Source organism: Ovis canadensis, chromosome 2 (genome assembly GCF_042477335.2).
Source record: "Ovis canadensis isolate MfBH-ARS-UI-01 breed Bighorn chromosome 2, ARS-UI_OviCan_v2, whole genome shotgun sequence".
In the NCBI taxonomy this organism is placed as follows: Eukaryota; Metazoa; Chordata; class Mammalia; order Artiodactyla; family Bovidae; genus Ovis; species Ovis canadensis.
The window spans coordinates 211,299,100-211,309,239 of NC_091246.1; positions in this window are offsets into that span (position 1 = coordinate 211,299,100).

Consider the following 10,140-nt stretch of genomic DNA (forward strand, 5'->3'; position numbering starts at 1 on the left):
AAGAATCTGTCTGCAATGCAGGAGACCTGGATTTGATCCCTGGGTTGGGAAGATCCTTTGAGAAGGGAACGACCCCCCCCCGCCACCCGCCCCAGTATTCTGGCCTGGAGAATTCCATGGACAGAGGAATCTGGCAGGCTACAGCCCCTGGGGTCACAAAGAGTTGGACACAACTGAGCGACTAACTCTTGTGAGATGAGGCTGAGACCAAGATTATTTATAACTGCATTCCTTAGGCATCAGAAAACATAAAGTCTGAGAGACTGAAATAGAATGAAGATTCCAGAATAATCTTCTGTAAGGCCTATACTTTTGTTTCTCTCATTCTTTCTAAACACTTACAAGAACACTAATCTAATTATATGATTAGTTATATGAGTTGGGTTTTGACTTTGGCGTAGAGAATTTGGAGAAAGCATTTAACTTTTCTGAGACTCAGGTTTCCATTCCTACAACACGGGAATGATAATAACTGTTCTCAGAGCAAGTCATTGTTTTTTAACATATGAAGCTTGTGTAGGTATCAATATTGGGCTTCCCAGGTGGCACTAGTGGTAAAGAACTCGCCTGCCAATGCAGTAGACATAAGAGACACAGGTTCAATCCCTGGATTGGTAAGATCCCCCGGATGAGGTCATGGCAACCCACTCTAGTATTTTTGCCTGGAGAATCTCATGGACAGAGGAGGCTGGTGGGCTGCAGTCCATAGGGTCGCAGAGAGTCAGATACAAGTGAAGTGACTTACCTTGCATGCAAACTGTACCATACAAATGTGAATTAACATATTTTCTGTCTCTTATCATCTGCTTTACCTACTTTAATCATCAAAGTATTCACTTTACATTATCCATCAAACATTTTTTGCCATCTGATTTTTCTTGATTTATCCTGAGTCCAAAACAGCTGCTCATTTGCCTGTCTTAGTTATTGTTGCTCTTTTAATTTTCTGTTGACCCAACTAGCCTTTGCAATATCCTTGCCCCTCTTCTCAAGTAGTTCAGCTCTTAAGAATGGGGAAAACTCTGTCACAAATCAATTTCTTATAGTTACTGACGTCTACTTAAAACCTACTTAAATAGTAAATTAAGTCTACTTAAATAGTAAATTAAGAAATAAAGATGAATATTGATAAGAAATTTGGAATTAGTTTTATATCTGTCAAACTTTCTTTTGACTTTTAAAATAAAATGGTTTATGAAAGCTGTGAGTTGCTAGGCTATAGGATGCTCCCAAGCTCAGAATGAGGAACACGGAAGTCTGAATACCCAATCCTGTATGGAGTCAAAATTCCAAAGGAATTTGAGGAGTGGGGAGGTTAGACAGGGAGAACTTGTAAAAATTTGACAATGACCCTCAGCTTCATTTGGAAAATCACTTGGGATATTTTAAAAAAAGAAACAAATCAGAGGCCTTGCCTGGCCAAAATTTACAGCTTTTTATTAAGCTTTTTAATCACTTTCATCCTTTTTGTCTTAGGTATTCTGTTTTCTCATGCATGAAGTAATTTCATAAAACTTTTAGAAAAGAAACAATTATATACACACACACACATACACACACACACACAGTGCTTGTTTACTCCTGTTATGTGAATGATATATGGTCATAGGAGAAATTTGCGAAAGTGTGGAAAAACAGAAAGGAAAACTAATCCTTTGTAATATAAGCAAATTAACACTCTAGTGTCTATCTTTTCAAATTTTAATGTATAGTTTCTATTTTTTCTTTATAAGTTTTTATATAAAAATTTAAACATTAACTTTGTACTCCTGTAATACATATATCTTGCTTTTTTCACTTACTCTATCAAACATTTTTTCATGATTCTGTGGAATCCTTGACTTGTACTTCTGGTAATTACATTTTGAAAGTGTTGAACTCTAATGGATGTAGTTTTCTTTTCATTTCTTTTCTTCATTTTGGCTTAAATGGTGAACATTTATTTTAGTTCTTAAAAAGAAAAAGCAAATTTTCAGTTTACACCAGTAGGTGTCATCCATTCACATGAAGCCCAAACAAGGACAACTAATGTAATTTGACTTCTTTGTAGTGTCTATTAATATCAAGCTCCAACGTTGTATTCTGGCTTAGCTGAGCCCCTTGGGTGAAGGGTATTTAGGTCTTAAATAGAAACTGGAGAAGAGGTGACTTTTGCCCTTAAGTGAAAGTGAAAGTCACTCAGTCCAGTCAGACTGTTTGTGACCACATGGACTATACAGTCCATGGAATTCTCCAGGCCAGAATACTGGAGTGGTAGCCTTTCCCTTCTCCGGGTTATTTTCCCAACCCAGGTCCGGAGCATTGCAGGCAGATTCTTTACCAGCTGAACTTCCAGGGAAGCCCTGGTGCTTACAAAGAAAGCTCTCAAGGTACTTACAAAGAAAAAAGAAAAAAGAACAGTTTTGAAATGGAATGAATTTCATAAGCTTATACTTTAATATTCTAAAAATATATCAGTTACTGGGAAGAGGTTATTAAAATCTTACTCTGAGTTAGCCATTCAAAGAGGGTCAATTATGCTATTTATTTTTTTGAAAGAGGGTCAACAATACAGATCCTATGTATAAGAATTCAAGATGAGTCAAAATATGATATATTTTAAAAATATCAAACACTTATGAAAAAGTTATGCAATTTAAAATTTATAATAATTAGATTTCTTGGTATCATGTAACAGTTCTTAAGAGAGTTTATATCCATTATCTTTTTCTCACAAGAATTCTCTGAGGTTATAAATGAGTAAACTTGTGTTCAAAGAGATTAGGCCTGTTGCTCAGGGCCACACAGTTATTAAGTGATGCATCCAGGTCTAGAACAAGCCTTCTGACTTAGTATGCCTGGGTTTGTAGTGCAAACTGAGAGTTATCCTTTAGAGGAGTTAAACCAAACCGGATCTTCAGATACGTGTTGTTTGCCCCCTCACCCCACCCCCAGAGTGCTCACTCATAATGGATTTTAAATTTTTTGAATAAGTCGCAAAATTTTAAAATTGGGACGTTTCCTACAAAGACTGGAGTTTCATACAGATATTTGAGAAAAAGCAGAAGCTATGACTACTGGAGTTGTATTTCCTTGTAGCAATGGATCTGGTTGGCTGCTTCTCCCATGTCCTCTCCTGTGTGCCCCAGTTTCAGTCACTCCCTATTGCCTTCTACCAGGCTGACTTCATTCATTTCTTTTATTTGCCTGCCTCCTTGTATACACATGAGCTTGCAAATCTTTTGAATTTCAGTGTTTCAGGAAAGACTATGTACTCCTTTCAACAATGCTAGCCATGTGAGGATAAGGGGCAGAGACCAGGGTAATAGAACTGCATGTCAAGAACACCAAGGATACAGGCAACTGCCAGAAGCCAGGAAAAGGCAAAGAAAGGTTCTACTCAGAGCCTCAGAGGGAGCATGGCCTTGCTGACATAATGATTTTAGACTCTTAGCCTCTGGAACTGGGAGCCAATAAATATCTATTGTGTCAAGCCACTCAAAGAAAAAGAGTCACACAAGAAAAATGGTGCTGGTATGTTAGCCCATTTAATTTTTATTTATTAATTTTTTTCTTCTTTAAAAAAAAATTTTTTTTTTGACTTTACAATACTGTATTGGATTTGCCATACATTGACATGAATCTGCCACGAGTGTACATGAATTCCCAATCCTGAACCCCCCTCCCATCTCCCTCCCCATATCATCTCTCTGGGTCATCCCAGTGCACCAGCCCCAAGCATCCTGTATCCTGTATTGAACCTAGACTGGTGATTTGCTTCTTACATAATAGTATACATGTTTCAATGCCATTCTCCCAAATCAGCCCACCCTCTCCTTCTCCCACAGAGTCCAAAAGTCTGTTCTAGACATGTGTCTCTTTTGCTGTCTCGCATACAGGGTTATCATTACCATCTTTCTAAATTCCATATATATGTGTTAGTATACTGTATTGGTGTTTTTCTTTCTGGCTTACTTCACTCTGTATAATTGGCTCCAGTTTCATCCACTTCATTAGAACTGATTCAAATGTATTCTTTTTAATGGCCGAGTAATACTCCATTGTGTATATGTACCACAGCTTTCTTATCCATTTGTCTGCTGATAGACATCTAGGTTGCTTCCATGTCCTGGCTATTATAAACAGTGCTGAGATGAACATTGGGGTACATGTGTCTCTTTCAATTCTTGTTTCCTCAGTGTGTATGCCCAGCATTGGGATTTCTGGGTCATAATGCAGTTCAATTTCCAGTTTTTTAAGGAATCTCCACACTGTTTTCCATAGTGGCTGTACTAGTTTGCATTCCCACCAACAGTGTAAGAGGGTTCCCTTCTTACTGGCACAAAGACAGAAATATAGATCAATGGAACAAAATAGAAAGCCCAGAGATAAATCCACACACCCATGGACACCTTATCTTCGACAAAGGAGGCAAGAATATACAATGGATTAAAGACAATCTCTTTAACAAGTGGTGCTGGGAAAACTGGTCAACCACTGGTAAAAGAATGAAACTAGAACACTTTCTAACACCATACACAAAAATAAACTCAAAATGGATTAAAGATCTAAACGTAAAACCAGAAACTATAAAACTCCTAGAGGAGAACATAGGCAAAACACTCTCCGACATAAATCACAGCAGGATCCTCTATGATCCACCTTCCAGAATACTGGAAATAAAAGCAAAAATAAACAAATGGGATCTAATTAAAATTAAAAGCTTCTGCACAGCAAAGGAAACTATAAGCAAGGTGAAAAGACAGCCTTTGGAATGGGAGAAAATAATAGCAAATGAAGCAACTGACACACAACTAATCTCAAAAATATACAAGCAACTTATGCATCTCAATTCCAGAAAAATAAACGACCCAATCAAAAAATGGGCCAAAGAACTAAATAGACATTTCTCCAAAGAAGACATAAAGATGGCTAACAAACACATGAAAAGAGGCTCAGCATCACTCATTATCAGAGAAATGCAAATCAAGACCACAACGAGGTACCATTTCACACCAGTCAGAATGGCTGCGATCCAAAAGTCTACAAGCAATAATTGGTGGAGAGGGTGTGGAGAAAAGGGAACCCATTTAATTTTTAAATTAACAGTGACATTATCTGCTTGGTCACTTAGGTGGAGTATTTAGAATGAAGACAGCAGAGGATGAAGCTCAAATTCTGGGAACTGTCCACATCAACCTCAACATCAACATTGAGGAGGAGAGAGGAATTAGAAGGACTGGCACAGGAGAAAACGGTCTGAGAGATGGAGGTTAAAAAGTAAGGGTCAATGATCTGACCAATCACTTTGAGGCAGACCACAGACAGGCTGCGATGACCTGTTTGAAATTAGGAAGGTAAAAGTTTCCTTCTGAGAGCTGGACCTTATTCAACACAGAATATATCAGAATATTTTTAGTTCTGATAATTCCATCAGGACCAGGTGGTACCGTTTTCAACATAAAGTAAGTGTAACATCAACACAGAGTGAGCATAGCATCAGATGATTCAGAGAGGTCAAGGAAAGGAAGGAGGGAGAATGCTGTTTGGAGCTGGCAATGTGGAGGTCACGAGCAGGCTTAGGGAGAGCAGTTCCAATGACATAATAGAGACAGAAACCAACAAACAGTGGGTTGAGGAACATCTAGGAATTAGTGAAGGACAGAGACTGAGTGAGTCTGAGTGAGGTCTTTTTACTAAGAAAGAAGAGACAGAAGTCAATGGCTGGGGCTGTAGGGTCAGAAGAAATGTGTTCATATATGTTAATGGTTGAAGCGATTCTAGCACACTTATAAACAGAAGGGAAGGAGCTATAGAAGGCCACCCAAGAGCGGAAGGTGGGAGTGAGAGAAATATAAGCTGGAGATTCTGGAGGAAATGGAATCTAGAGAAGTGCTTTGTGATGTTTGGGACAATGGCACCATTCTCAGAATGGAGGCCAAATTGACTAAGTGGGGTTTTTTTTATTGTCAAAAATTTCAATTATGTCACATTATAGTCACATCTTGGGCTTGCCTTGTGGCTCAGCTGGTAAAAAAATCCGCCTGCAATGGGGGAGACCTGGGTTCAATCCCTGGGTTGGGAAAATGCCCTGGAGAAGGGAAAGGCTACCCACTCCAGTATTCTGGCCTGGAGAATTCCATGAACTGTATAATCCATGGGGTCGCAAAGAGTCGGACACGGCTGAGTGACTTTCACTTTCACTTTCATAGTCACGTCTTACACTGATTTTTTTTTCACCATTAACTGAAATATGCTTTTAGGTTTCAGGGCTTTAGGGATGAATTAGTAACTTTTAAATGAGAAACTATTATTTTGCTGTTAAAATGGAATGTTTATTTGTTTGATGACTAGGGATGGACAAATGATCAGTTAAAAGAGATAAATCAAGATGATTAATTATTATATTACTGAGTTAATTTCAATGTGAAGTACAAACACATCTTGATAACTTTCTGCTCTCAGATAATCATTCTAAAAGCAATACTGCTGATGGTTCCTGAGGTAATATAGTTTCTTCAATAGTCGAGGATTCTTCAAACTCTCACTCATTCAATAAACAGTTATGGAGCATCTAGTCAGCTCCGGGCACTGTGTGAGGCCATGAGGACATGGCTGAGGACAGTGCATCTTCAGTCCTTGCTCTGACGCTGCTCACAGTCCAGCAGGGAAGCAAACAGACCACTGCACTAGTGTAATGAGTCTTAGGATGAGGGATATGGAGGGAATTTAGGCAGATGCAGAAAAGCCACCCAATGGACTCTATCTATGGAGTAAATGGGTCAGGAAAGGCTTCTTTGATAAATTGATGGACATGTAAGCAAAGACTTGAAGTATGGTAGGATTTTGGCAGAAGAAGGGAGGCTGGGGCGGGAACGAAGGAAGTGGGGACAAGAAGAGGCTCCTGGTGGTTGGAGGAAGAGTTCGCTGGGGAACTTGGAGAATGATGTCATGCAGTGTGGCTGAAGCACTGAGCGCAGGAGGAAGAAAGAAGACATGTGGCAAGAGATGGCGCTGCACTGGAACCCTGTTGTAAAGGGTCTTGTAAGGAGTTTGGGCCTTATCTAAGGCTGGCACGAGGCTAGGGGAGAGTGACAATCAGGGAAGCAGCTGTATCAGATTTACATTTTACAAAGATGGGTTACTCTGGGTATAGTGTGGAGACAGATTGAAACTGGGCAAGAGTGGGACAGAAAGATCCAGAGAGAGATGCTGGAGACAAGAGAGGAAGAAAAACAATGTGGAAGAGAGCAAGAGAGTAGAATAACAGGGCTCGTTGGTGAAATAGTGGAGCAGAGAGGGCTGACATGCCAGTTCCCGGCTGACTGCATGACGGTGTCGCCCAACAACTGGGGACACAGGAGGAGAAATAATTTCAGTTAGGAAGAACGCTTCTCTTCCAATGCTTTTCTATTTCAGATGAGCAAGCCAAATTCAAATGAAGCAGAGACACTTTGGGGGTCCTTTTCAGCCCCACTGTTTGGATTCACTGGCCTTGGTGTGTGGGCTCTCTTACACCTGTGATTGTTGCTTTCAATAAGTTTCAAGCAAAGCAAACGAAAGGTATTCACCTGCAGAACTTCAAACAAGCAAGCACATAGTCTCCCCAACCCCAGTCCCCGCAAGGCAAGTAATAATAAACACGGCACCTTTAATGTAACAGACTTTCCATTCCCACCCGCATGCTAGGCATCTGCACACACAAATCAAAACCCTCTTAAGTCATGGAATGAAAAAGCGAAAAAAGTAAAAGCAAACAAAGAGTGCTTCCTGTGGGGTGAATGGAAATTTCTGCCCAGTTTGTTTTCCAGGCACTTGAAAAGCAGTTCTGAATAATTAAAACCACAAGTAATTATTTTCTGAACTGAGATTTCTGAGATGAGAAGGTAAGGGAAAGATCCCTTGGAGGGTCTTTGATATGAGTACCGTTTACATCGTTGATGCAGTGCCTGCTTTGCTTCGAGCTCAGTTTCAACCAAGAGTCTTGAAACAGAGAAGTCTTTTGGTTGGGAAAAAGCAAACAGATTCCTATCAAATGAAAACATGTATATTCAGTTGAACTAAAGCAGAACCCAACCATAGTTTGGGTAACTTTTCTCCCCTTGAGATAGAAACATTGCATCTCAATTTTATAGGAAATCTCTTTTGCATTCAGATATTTGGGAACTTCATCAAGGACCTAAGTGTCTTTCTTCCACCAAAATCTGAGGCCAAAAATTCATGTTACCAGTAATTTCTGGCCAGATAAATGAAGACCAGCATGTGAGCATACTGTGGTAATTAAGAGTACAGGATTCAGAATTTTGTTGTCTGTGTTTGACCTGACTCTATCACTTATCAGCTGTGTGATCCTGGACTACTTATTTCATCTTTCTAAATCTCAGTTTCCTCATCTGGGAAATGGGTATAATAATGAGATATACTTTAGAGAATAGTTGTGAGATAATTCATGTGGCACACAGTATCTGGCACATAGCATTAGATTGGCTAAAAGATTCATTTGGGGGTTTCCCATAAGCTTTTATGCAAAAACCCAATGACCCTTTTGAACCCAATGGACTGAATACTTACCCACTATTTGTGCATATGTCCAATTGTGTCCGACTCTTTGTGACCCCATGGACTATAGCCTGCCAGCCTCCTCTGTCCAGGAGATTCTCCAGGCAAGAATACTGGAGTGGGTTGCCATTTGCTTCTCCAGGGGATCTTCCCGACCTAGGGGTCGAACTCATGTCTCCTGCATCTCCTGTATTGGCAGACAGATTCTTTACCACTGAGCCGCCTGGGAAGCCCCAGCTACTCAATAAATGTTCATTATTAGATCCTCCACCCCCATTTTCCTCTGCGCAACTGCAGCTGAACTCGCGAATTTGTAGCAGCTTTTATCAAATGAAGGAAAGTCTCTCTATTCTTAGTTCCAGAGCAAGGCCACAACTAGGTTGGAAAAGAAAGTGAAAGTGTTAGTTGCTCAGTCCTATCCAACTCTGTGTGACCCCGTGGACTGTAGCCTGCCAGGCTTCTCGGTCCATGGAATCCTCCAGGGAAGATTACTGGAGTGGGTTGCCATTCCGTTTCCCAGGGGATCTTCCCAACCCAGGAATCAAACCTGTGTCTTTTGTGTCCTCTGCATTGACAGGAGGATTCTTTACCACTGTGCTACCTGCGAAGCCCCAATAAACCGAATTTCCTTCCTTTCCTTTCTGCCCCTGACAGCATCAAGTGTCCCACTGACATTGTACTGGAGTCTTTGCCCTCAGAGACAGCAGGGAAGAGTAACTGACTTTTTCTAACTTAGTTGTGGTCTTGCTCTGTGGCTCAGACAGTAAAGAATCTGCCTGCAATGCTGTCAAGGATGGATAGAAGGGAAAGGAAGGAAATAGGGGTAGCATATTCCCAGTTGGTGCTAATCAGGTTCAAACAGCATCTTTCATACCCACTATGGAGGCTCAGGGGCCCTGAAATAGGTATCTGGGAAGCCTCAGCAGCTTGGAAATCACTATAGGAACAGCCTCCTACCTTATCTTTAGAACCCCTTGACTCTGGTCCAGTATCCTTAATTGCTTTCTTATAGTCTATCCTGGATTCTGCTTCAGAGCCTGGACGTTTGGATTGACCCCTGTGTTGCCCTGCCCAGAGGATTCCAGCATCTCACTTGGGTGTCAACTCTGTAGACTGAGGGTTGATCCTGCCCTGTTACTCCCTAGAAACCCAGCCTGAATCCAGCATTCTGGAAGCTGGTTCAGACCTCTGAGTGTTAAGCTTGGCAGGCCTTGGCATGACTGGGTTCACCTTCTTGGTTAAGAGTGAAGATTCTGGAGCCACAGGCTCCAAATCCTAGCACTGCCACTTACTAACTAAATGACTTGGGCCACGTATTTTACCACTCTGTGCCTTAGTTTTCTTCATCTGTACAATGGGAGGATTAGTAGTCCCCATCTAATAGGATAGTTAAGAGGATTAAATGAATTAATACATTTGTAAAAAATTATATAAATATATAGAAAATAATCCACATAAATAAATGTGAAAAATATAAATATTAGCTGCATTTACATATTTTATGCATATTAGATATATGTAATTTTACATTTAATTTTATATGTTTTGCATTACCATGCATTGTTTCATTCAAAGGGCTTCCTGGATGACTCAGCAGGTAAA